A 10,697-nucleotide genomic window follows, 5' to 3' on the forward strand; every position below is an offset into this window, starting at 1 on the left:
ATTAATTGAGGTCTTATTATAAATTTCTATTATCTGCATTCAGGTTGAATCTAGAACTCCCAGTCAGGACAGGCTTCAGACTGTGCTAAACACTATGTCCATAGAAATGACAATTTGCACTTTTAAGCACTAAGCATCTAAATATACAACATGAAATAAACTGCTGTGAAGTCAAAGAAATGAAAGATCTCCACTGGCTCTTCACCTAGACACATTCAGTAGGCTACTTGCTGCATTCAAAAAGCCTGAACTCTTTGTGTATTTTTTGACAGCCTGAAAACTCATTGATTTTAATGGGAGAGAAGCACAGGAGCATTTCTGCCCAAATACAGGAATGACCAGAACTGAGGAGGAATTTGAGGATGAATGACTTATTGCTTTACAGGCTAACACGGCAAAGATGGCAAAGGAAGGGGTAGAAGAAAATCATGCTTTTGGGAGGGCCATAAACATGTCTCCTGGAACTGCCCATATCAGCAAATTTGCACAATTCACCCTTAAAAGCTATTCAAGTGCAGATGTCCCAGTGAGCACTTTCAAGTTCTGTGGAGGGAAGTTGCATTTGGCCCTATTTACACAACATATAATCTCAATTCATGCACACATTTCCTGACACCTTTGCCATCATAATTAAAAGGGCTTCTAGGGCTGTTAAGCCAGATCATGATCCAAGCACAATACTGTGATTAAGACAATTGATCTTTACCCTGAACTACTCTACCTACTTTATTACCAGCTTTCACCTGCCATGGGATGTGACTGTTTTTTGTCTGTAGACAATGACAAAGCCCCTTGCAGTTGAGAACCTGCACAACCTGCTGTTCATCACCAGGTTTCTTCTTAGTCTCCTTTTCAATAAAATAAAAAGACTGATTGTAAGTCTTTTGCCATAAATCAGCTTTGTTTAGCTATCATGTAACTCTTATTACTCCTTTGTGAAGCCTAAATTGTCAACATAATTTTTCTCAAGTGTGGGCACCAGAACAAGACACACTTACTGTTACTGTAATATCACTTCTCTACTCCTACAGAAGGTATTCCAGGGATCGCATCAGCTTCCTTAGCCACTGCATTGTTCTGACAGTTCCTGTGCTGCAGGTTGCCCATGTGATGAGGTTTGTTGCTAATTCTTGGAATCCTGTGATTCATTCAAAGCTGTCTGAGCTACCAAAAGCGACAGAGCAGAAGTCACTCCAAGTCACCTAGCACCTGGTGAGGTGGCCACAGGCAATGAGGTGTGCAGCAGTGCCTCTACAGACCACTTTTTAAACACTCCTGTCATCTGGGGAAAAAAACCCCACACATTTGGTCACGTAAAATTATTCACTGAACAAATTTCTGTGTTGGTCTGGAATACATCCACTTTTCCATGCTGCCAAGGCCCCATTGCCCAAGGTTTCCTGTGGGACAGAGTGATGGCATAACTTTCTTGGAGAGAAGGAGGCTCTTTTCTGTAGACATATGAGTATCTCTCCAGGTAGATAAACAGAGTTAAAAGATGTGATTAGAGAATAGTTGTCTATTTTTCTTTCCAAATGAACATACAATGCTACGTCTAGAAGCCTATGTAACAATGTAAGGTTCCTGTATGCACATTTATTTACCCAGAAGATTTTGTTGTACTATTTGAAGTGTAGACAAAAACAAATCAAAGGATTACAAAAGTAGTGTATTGTATTGTACAGGTATTAGAGCATTATTGTATAAGCCAACACAACAGAACATTCTTTAGTTTCACAAATGTGCTTTTAATTACCACAACTGAAGACAGAATTCTCATTTCACAAATATTCTTTCAAGTTTTCTATCCTAGATCTATGTTGCATCCAAGTAAAAGAATTATATTCATGGATGAGACATTGCAAAAGACTAGAGTGTGCAATACTTTTAACTTTTCTTGTCCGAGATTACAGAGCCAAAACTCACAAAATTAAAAATTAACTTAGAGACAGTAAGTTGGCTGTTTAGCCCTGGATAAACAATGCTGAAATTTGGGGTTAGCTCTGTGCCAACAGATAAAGCATGAAGGAAAAGAAAAAAGGAAGACACCTAGAAAAAAATAAATCAATGTAGAGTCTTTGCAAGCCAGAGTAGAGAGTGACAAAAATTGTCTAAGGGAAATTTGTTCAAAGGGTTAAAACGCCTGATTTTTTTTTTTCACCAGTTAATCAGAATATAACACATGGCACATTTTACATATTTAAATTTTTATAATAGTGCTGGAAACTGAAATATATGTCAGTTCAATATAAAATTGACATAAATTTATTTCAATTCAGTACCTGTTTATCCCTGTTCTGATACTAGAGACAACAAATTAACACATCCTCTGGGTCAACATGTAGATTCTTCATCATGTCTGTCTGTGACAATCTGGACACTGTGCCTGTGTGTAAATTTTTGTATTCTGATTTAAGGTAAGAAATTGATGAGTTACTGACTGTACTGGTGGATGTGGAGCTCAACTGTCAGATCCATGTCACACACCTTCCAGAGACAAGAAGGCAGAGATTTAGTGAAAGTCAGTTGCTCCCATTCAAAATAGGACCATCTCTGGAAAGTCAGATGTCTGGAGGATGAATCAGTTTTGCCTACTTTACTTGATGTCCAGGAGAGAGAAATGGAAGAATTTTCTTGGATGAAGAGAATGAAACAGCATTAAGCATGGTTTCTTCAGTGCTGTGGGGCATGGTGTGATGATACAGCCAAGCCTCTCAGACAGGTCTCTGACACCACATGGGGCAGTCCTGCCTCCCGCAGGTTGTGCTAATATGATCCTCTGGTGAGATGGTTCCTCTAGCCAATCCAGCAAAAACACTGCTCACCCTCTGTGTCACGGTTAGTTTTCTACTGGATTAGGTCCCTTGAAATCCTTGCTGTAAGACTAGATGAGCTCCAGTGCCACAGGAAGGGAAGCTGCTGGGGTACAGGCTGGGGAGGAGGTGGAGTGGGATCACCCCTTTTGGCAGCAAGTAATTATTGGATCAGGTGAGACGAGCTGTCTAATCCCACTGTGGGCCTGACAGGCTGGGGGTGCTCTCGCAGGCACAGAAAACTTGAGCAGAACAGAGCAGAGAAACCTCCTTTCACAGCATGTTGGTTTAGCTGTGAGAACCAACTCAAACTAAAGAGTAAGTTTCCTGTGATTTGGAGGAGAGCAGAAGGCCTCCAAGTCTCTGATCGCAGCCCTAAGAAAGCTCAGAAGCCTCAGGCAAGGAAAACCACATAGTTACTGATAATTTTGCACGTATCTGTGCAAACCACATAGGTGCTAGCACCCCTCAAACACATGTGCCCAGTGGTTTCCACAACCATAGGGCCATGAAGAGATGCTCTGTACTCAGAAACTCCATGCTACTTTATAGGAAGGGAGGGACAAAAACCTGTGTTTGAGCTAATGGGAAGTGTAGTGTAAAGGGAAGAGCAGTTATGTTTTGGGAGATTATAAGATCCAAGCTGTAAAAGGTTTCACTTTCTACAGAGGACTAACAGAGGGTTTCTGTGCCAGAAACCAAGGATAAAGCCAGGTCTGTGAGCTGATCAGATTAAAAATAGAGGGAGAACATGTAAGCCCAATACAGCAGGCACCCCAAGGATCAGGACAGTGTGACAACCATGGGGCCCAGCTGAACCTCTTTTTCACAAAATGTTTCTTTGGTGGAATATCAGGAGCCTTTTTTGTTCAACCTACATCAGTATTTCCTGAGTGAAATTAAACATGACACACCCCCAATGTCCCCCTGCCAACAATGCCTCATTTACATTAGGGGGAAAAATTACTTGCAGTCACTACTTTTTTTGCAACATAATTTTTTGGTTACAGAATCTTTTATCAGTATTCTAAACTTTGCCTGCTCAGGTAGCTCACATTAATAAAGTAAAATGCAAATGGTGTGCTGATCTCTGCTGACCCTGACTTCGAAAACTGGTTTTCTTTTCCTGCCTCTCACCTTTAACAAAAGAGAGACAAACATAACCTTAGGAATCAGCAGGTACAGCTGCTGGTCTTCCAAGTGACCTGAATCCCATTTGTCATTACACAGACTTTCAGTACAGTGTTGTCCTGGGTTGTAGTGTAGGATGTACACAAAGTATTTATTCTATCACCATCTTCATGAACTGTTGAAACCAAGTGGGGCAGTGCTCTAGTGTAGGGCTGTCTTCTGCTAATGGCCCATCAACGCCTTGCCCATGAGTCACAGGTAACTCCCTCCAGGAGTTATCTCTGTTTAATGGGCCATCAAGGACCCACTTCACAACTCATCATCCCATTGTGAGATGCTCCACCCAGGGGGAGGAGCCAAGCAGTCTCACCTGGATATAATCAGGGATTTGGGACAGTACAAGCAGCCCTTACCTACTGGATTCCCAGAGGACCAGAGCTCCTAGACCTTTCTACAGGATCACTGCTTCAGGAAGAGGACCTCATCTGGACTGCTTCCACCATCCTGCTCAGGTTGTATTCTGATTCCGTCAGTGGTCCTTTGTGTTATTACATTTATTTTATTTTTACCTTTTTACCTTTCTTCTTATTAAATTGTATCTCTGACTTGGAGCCTCTCACTTGTTTTGCTTTCAAACCACAAGTGTATATTGGGAAATGGTGATGCTGTAGATGGTAGATGGTGGATGCCAGTTAGGCTAATTAGATAGTTCCATGTTTCTCAACCAACTTATTTCCCTCCATTCCATTAACTAGCTCTCCTTATGGTTAGTTATTCCTTTCCATCTTGCTGGTTTGTCTGAAAACCAGTCTTGATGCTAAACGATCCGTGTACGTCCATCAAGTTTCAGACAGAGGAAGGAAAACTTCTCTCAAAACATCTTCCCTACCTGTGCTAGCAAGCTTTCTCCTATGAGTTCTCTTCACAGTGCAAGACTGCATAAACCAATTCCTGAAGGACTAATACTAACACCAGCTCTCTTTCACAGGCTTGTATTACTTCTGTCTTGTTCTCTCTGTCCTTCAGGGCCTTCACTAACTTTCCTGTAGTGTGCACACTTATTCTCAATAATCACAACATCCCCTCATTTCCTTGGCTCGAATTGCACCAAGACTAAAACCACAAGTCACACACAGAGTACTTCCAGGCTTCTCTTCTACTCTGTCTTGCATTCTGACATTCTGCTATCTTCTCTCATTACACTAGTGAAATCACTCTCATGACTTCTGCCTCAAGTGATGTTGGCTTTTCTATATCTTCACTGATCCCTGTCCCTAACTTCCATCACCTCTCTGCCAACTTTCTTTTTCCACTGAACACTTGCTCTCCTTGGCTTTCAAAACTCCATCTTTGCTTCTCCCTTTTGACAGCTGAGACTTCCTTTTCCATTCCCATTCACCATGGAAATCTCAGCAGGCTTTTACTCTTCTGCCTTTCCTGGTGTATCAGTACCCAGTCACGTTGCCACCAGTGACATGTGCATTAATCTCAGTCTCTCCATCATCCAGTCCTACATTTTAGCCATTATGTCTTCTTGGGGAAGCGTTTTTGCCAATTCAACTTTCATATGGCTGCTGCTGAACTTCCAAGGAGCCCCCTGAAGTGCTAATCAGATTCCTCCAGTCTCTTCATAAGGATTGTTCTTCCTTTTGTCCTACCCTGTTGCTTGAACTAATCAAAGCCAGTCCTACCTCAAGGCAGATGGTCCATGCCCAGGCTTTGCAACCTTTTTTCTCAATGTCACAGCATTCTTGTGTGTTCCCTGCCTTTTCTTCCCCACTCTCTCCTTATGGGAGACGTCCTTAATAGCCCCTTCATCCCTATTACAAACAAAAGTTGGTGGACTTTTTCTTGCCCCTTTTCTCATTGGTTTAAGTTTCTTCTTTTACTCTCTCTTTTACCATCATTCAACTCCTAATTTCCTTCTTCCTTTACAGTCACACCCACTTCTGACCACTTTTGCTTCTTATCATGCCATGTGTGTCTTTTCCTGCTTTATCTGTGATATAAACACTAGTCTATGAAAAATTTGTTGCCACCCTGTTTTAAATACTTACTTTCATTCCACCTGAATAGCTATAATACAAATACAAAACTTGGGCAATCTTTCTTCCCTTTCCACCCTGTCTCTTTCAGGTAAATTTGAAGAAACTAGCTAGGAAACTCGATTTTTTTAAGCATCTAAAAGAAAAAAAAAAAAAAAAAAAGCCCAATATTGATTAAAGAACAATTTGATAAAATGCATATAAATGGTTTTAGTGATTGTTTATTCTTTACTTCCCCCACTGAGGGATTAAAATGTACCATGAACAAAAAATTGATGAAAGTCAAGCAATTGCAAATATATAAAAGAATCTATTAACTGCCTGGAGTGCACCGACATAAACATTAAAATATTTAAAAGGATGATATGAGGGATAGAAATTGTGGGTTTACTGCACTGAGAAAGGAAGAAAATGAATGAGATGAACTTACAAGGCTAACAGCTTTTCTGCCCAGTCCAGCAATTCCACAGTCTGTTCAAATTTTTGCCTAAGTGTTTTCTAGTTTAGGGCTTCATCCTCTGCACAGTGCTTAATTCTGTTAATGTCCACAGACTCATAGAATAGTTTGAGTTAGAAGGGAACCAAACAAAGTAATTTTGCAGTTTGGGAGCCCCAGATCCTGATACTCTGTAGATGCAGCTCAGTATAAGCCATAAGCAAGCTTATATTTTGGGGGTATAACCAGTCTCATAGAAACTCTACTGACAGTTCTGCCTAATACTAAAAGCAATGAGTTTGGATACACTTGAAGCTCAGTTCTCTCTCCTTCAAATTTTGAAATCAGTATCACACCTGAATTCTGACAGAACAAGAAGCTGGCCAATGTATCCACACAGAACACATCTGTGAATAAACATCACCTCGAGCACTGCACTTTGTGCTGGGGGAGCACAAAGTCTGAGTGATGGCAGGCTGGAGATAACCAAGGAAAGTGGAGCAGTGGAGAAGGCTGCAGTTACAGAAATATAATCATGCAGTTACTTTAGTCATGCATGGAGCTAGGTCATGGAATGGTTTAGGTTGGAAGAAACCTTGAATATTGAGTTCCAACTGCGCGCCATGAGTAGGAACACCTTCTACTAGACCAAGTTTTTCATTGGTTCAGGCTTCCTGGCATTTTTTCCTGACTTCCTCTTTCTTGGACTTCCTCTTTTTTGAGATGGATCACTCCTGAGGCTGGAGGAGGTGATCCTTGAATATTAACCAGCTTTCTTGGGCCCATCTTCCCTCCAGAGATTTATCCCATGATACTTTATCAAGCAGATCCCTGAAAGGGCTCAAGTCTGCTCTCCTGAATTCCAGGGCAGTGAGCTTGCTGTGCTCCCTGCTTGCTGCCCCAGGGGTCTTGAATGTCACCATTCAGTGGCCACTGCAGCCCTGGCTGCCCTTGAGCTTCACATTCCACACCAGACCATCCTTGTTGGTGAGAACAAGGTTCAGAACAGCACCTCTCCTTGGTGGCTCCTCTATCACTTGGAGAAGGAAGTTATCATCAACACATGCAGAAAATCACAGGATTCCTGAAACAGAAGTTAGGCGTGTGAAGGTTTTTCTAAAACTGATCAGCAAAATTTTCCTTACCTAGGGATTTTTCTCATCCTATTTTTACAGGGAGAACTATGTACTGCTGCAACTACATAAATATAATTAAAACACAATAAATTAATTCTCTGTGAGGGAGTCTGATAAGCTGTATAAAAGGGACTTACAACAGTCTATGTTATATCACTCTAACAGGATATATAATATACACATTTTTGTAGATATGAAATGCTCTGTTTGGTGCTTGGAGATAAAACGGGGAAATCAAACACCAGCTCAGCAGGGGCCAATAACATTGCAATGCCTGCAGGGAGAGGAAAGCTGTGATCCCCGGAGAGGGGGGCTCCCAGCAGTGCAGAGAGGCTCCCCTGTACCAGGGGGCCTGGGGAGGCCCCAGCTGTGGGAAGTCCCAACCCAGAAAAAGTGAGGTGGGAGGCAGAGGTGTCCCTGCTGTCAGACACTTCCCAGATTGAGTTCTGGGAAAAAACAATCTCACCAAGCATCAGTGGAGACACCAAAAGGCCTGGAGGGTGTGCCTGAAGGTAAGGGAGGTCTTGGAGAGGCTTGGTGAGAGAACAGTGGCTGGTGGCATAGAGAAGACTAAAAGGAAAAAGTTCCCTGTAACTCTCCTGGACAGCTGTGAGGGGGTGCCCAGGGAACCAAGATACAGCCTGGCAGCAGTACAGCTATTTTGGTCATTAAATCTTAGCCACCCTCTCCTCATGACATAGGCCAAGACAAAATGACTCAAGCTCTCTCTACAGTAGATCTCAAAGCAAAACATAATCTCATTAGTACAATAACCTAGGTTACTCATCCACACTTTCTGCAGCCTCCTTCCAGACCTCCTACTCTCCCTGGTGTGCCATTTATTTGGTCCAAAAATGCTTTACTCTAAATCAGCCCTGCTGTCACAGCTTTTCAAGAGAGTTCATCTCCACAGAGTTTGTATTCCCAGATTAAAAATTGCCGCAAGTCAGCCTTTCTCCCCTTGTGAGCAAGGGGAAAGTTTTCAGCTCATGCCATGGAAAAACCCCTTTCTGATTTCTCACTAGGCATGTGCCATGATAGAAAAATGTAGTTACTTGAACCGCACAGGGGAGGGCTGGGAAGACTCTAAAGCTCTGCTCTGCACTCAGTCATATGTATTAATTACTTAAATGAACATTTATCATAAGCAAGTGATCTCAGGCAGTTAAGTCTGCACTCAGGACAGGCCTCTGAAGCCCACTCTATTTTTATCATGTTGATACTTTCTGGTAACGATTCTAGGACAATTGTTAAAAAAAGTTTTTAAAAAAGCCCAAACCAAACCGCAGGAAAAAAATTAAGAAAGAAAGAAAGAAAGAAAGAAAGAAAGAAAGAAAGAAAGAAAGAAAGAAAGAAAGAAAGAAAGAAAGAAAAGAAAGGAAACAGATGATGAGGCAGGAGACAATGTAAACCTGTTTGACCAGGTGTGACTGAGCAAACATCAGCAGACTATAGCAAGTTACTGCAAAAATTGTATGAGACAAACCCCATCCCCTTCAGTACTGCTCTGAGCGAAGTGTTGCTTTTCACAGGATCCCCTTGACTCAGCCTAAGACTCATGCAGCCACATTATTGGGATGGAGGCCTTGCCCAGTGGGTGTATTTTGGCCTTTTAATGACACATATGAGGTGTTTGTTTTGAAAGCAGATCTGAGCTGCTAGATTGTGACGTGCCAATTCATTAGGTTTGGCCCAATGTAAAAGTCCTTGACACTTCAACTGATGAGGGGAGCTGATTCTTTAGCCACACCACATGTGCAACATGAGCTTTATTTTAGCCTCAGAACACATAAAGGCAAGCTGGGAGCAAAATCAGCAAGCCTTAAATGTGACTCCTCTGTTCCTCCACGAGACACACCTGACTAAATTAAACCAACAATGTACTGGGAACAAAAGACTATTTTTCATCCTCTTTTTTTGGCCAGGATACCTTCAAATACTAATCCGTATCATGTACAAAGAGCCTGTAAAAACTTCCTTCTAAAATTATAACAACAGAAGAAATTAGGTCAGCTACTAAAGAGTAGGTTTGGTATAATGAAGCTGCAGCACCCCTGGGACAAAAAAGGTAGTGATTTTTGAATTTGCATTTTGTCAACTTACACAGCTTATTGCGGTGGAAGGAATTCAAGGCAAATAACACTAAGACAGGATTTTCCAAAACGCTGGAAAACTGTTTGATCATTAATCGCATTTGCTAAGACTGTGATTAGGGTAATTGCTCTGTATTTCTTTTCACAAACCCGTTGTCCATGGGGGGATCAGGAAGGACTATACCTTACCCCATGTAGTGCAGCATAGCTCAGTTGCCTCTTCGTGCCTTTTTTCCCTACCCCTGAAGTGCTAAATACTTGCCCCTGAAAAGGCACAATACTGATGGCTGCATAGGGAGTAGCCTAGTGGTAGGATCCTACTAAAGTAGTGTCTGTTTCATGGTAACTGTATCTCATTTGCTTTCTAGGCACTAGTTATTCTTTGGAGTGAATTTTCTAAGTGGAGACTTAGCAGTGGGAACATAAAGCTGGAGTTTGAAAGTACTTCCATAACATCTTTCTGAAATGCTACCTAGTATTTGAAAACACTTCTTTTGTTCAGTGTGGCTGGTGGCAGCAATAGTGCACAATGTCTCACGTCATGTCAGTGGCTGTGCAGAGTATTAATGCTGCCCTCAGTTTGGCTCTAGCTTACATTTTTTTTTTTAAATTACACAACTGCATAAAAAGGTTCTTGTCTGAATATGAAGCAATATTTGAACACTCTGTTTTAATTACTAGCACATGCATTTCTGTGATACACATCCCTGTGGAATCTAGGCATTGCCACTTTAATTTAGAAACACTGATATCATTATAATGAGCATAATGCAGACCTTAGACTACATAAGACAGAAAGAAGAGCACAGATCCTGTTCTCTCTCCCTGCAGATTTAAAACTCCCTTGGATACTACAGTATTCTTTTGTACCGTGGCTGTTAAAAGTTTTCTTGTGGGTTGTTTTTTTCCACGCTTATTATTTCAACAAGTAAGTATCAAATGTGTTTGGTTCTAAAGAAAACAAAATAATCCTGTTCTTCCTGTCAGTACTACAAGCTCATCCCTATGCTTCAGAAATCCATTGGATTCTTTCCCTCTCAGAT

The sequence above is a fragment of the Zosterops lateralis genome, assembly GCF_965231275.1.
Source record: "Zosterops lateralis genome assembly, chromosome: 1".
Lineage (NCBI taxonomy): Eukaryota > Metazoa > Chordata > Aves > Passeriformes > Zosteropidae > Zosterops > Zosterops lateralis.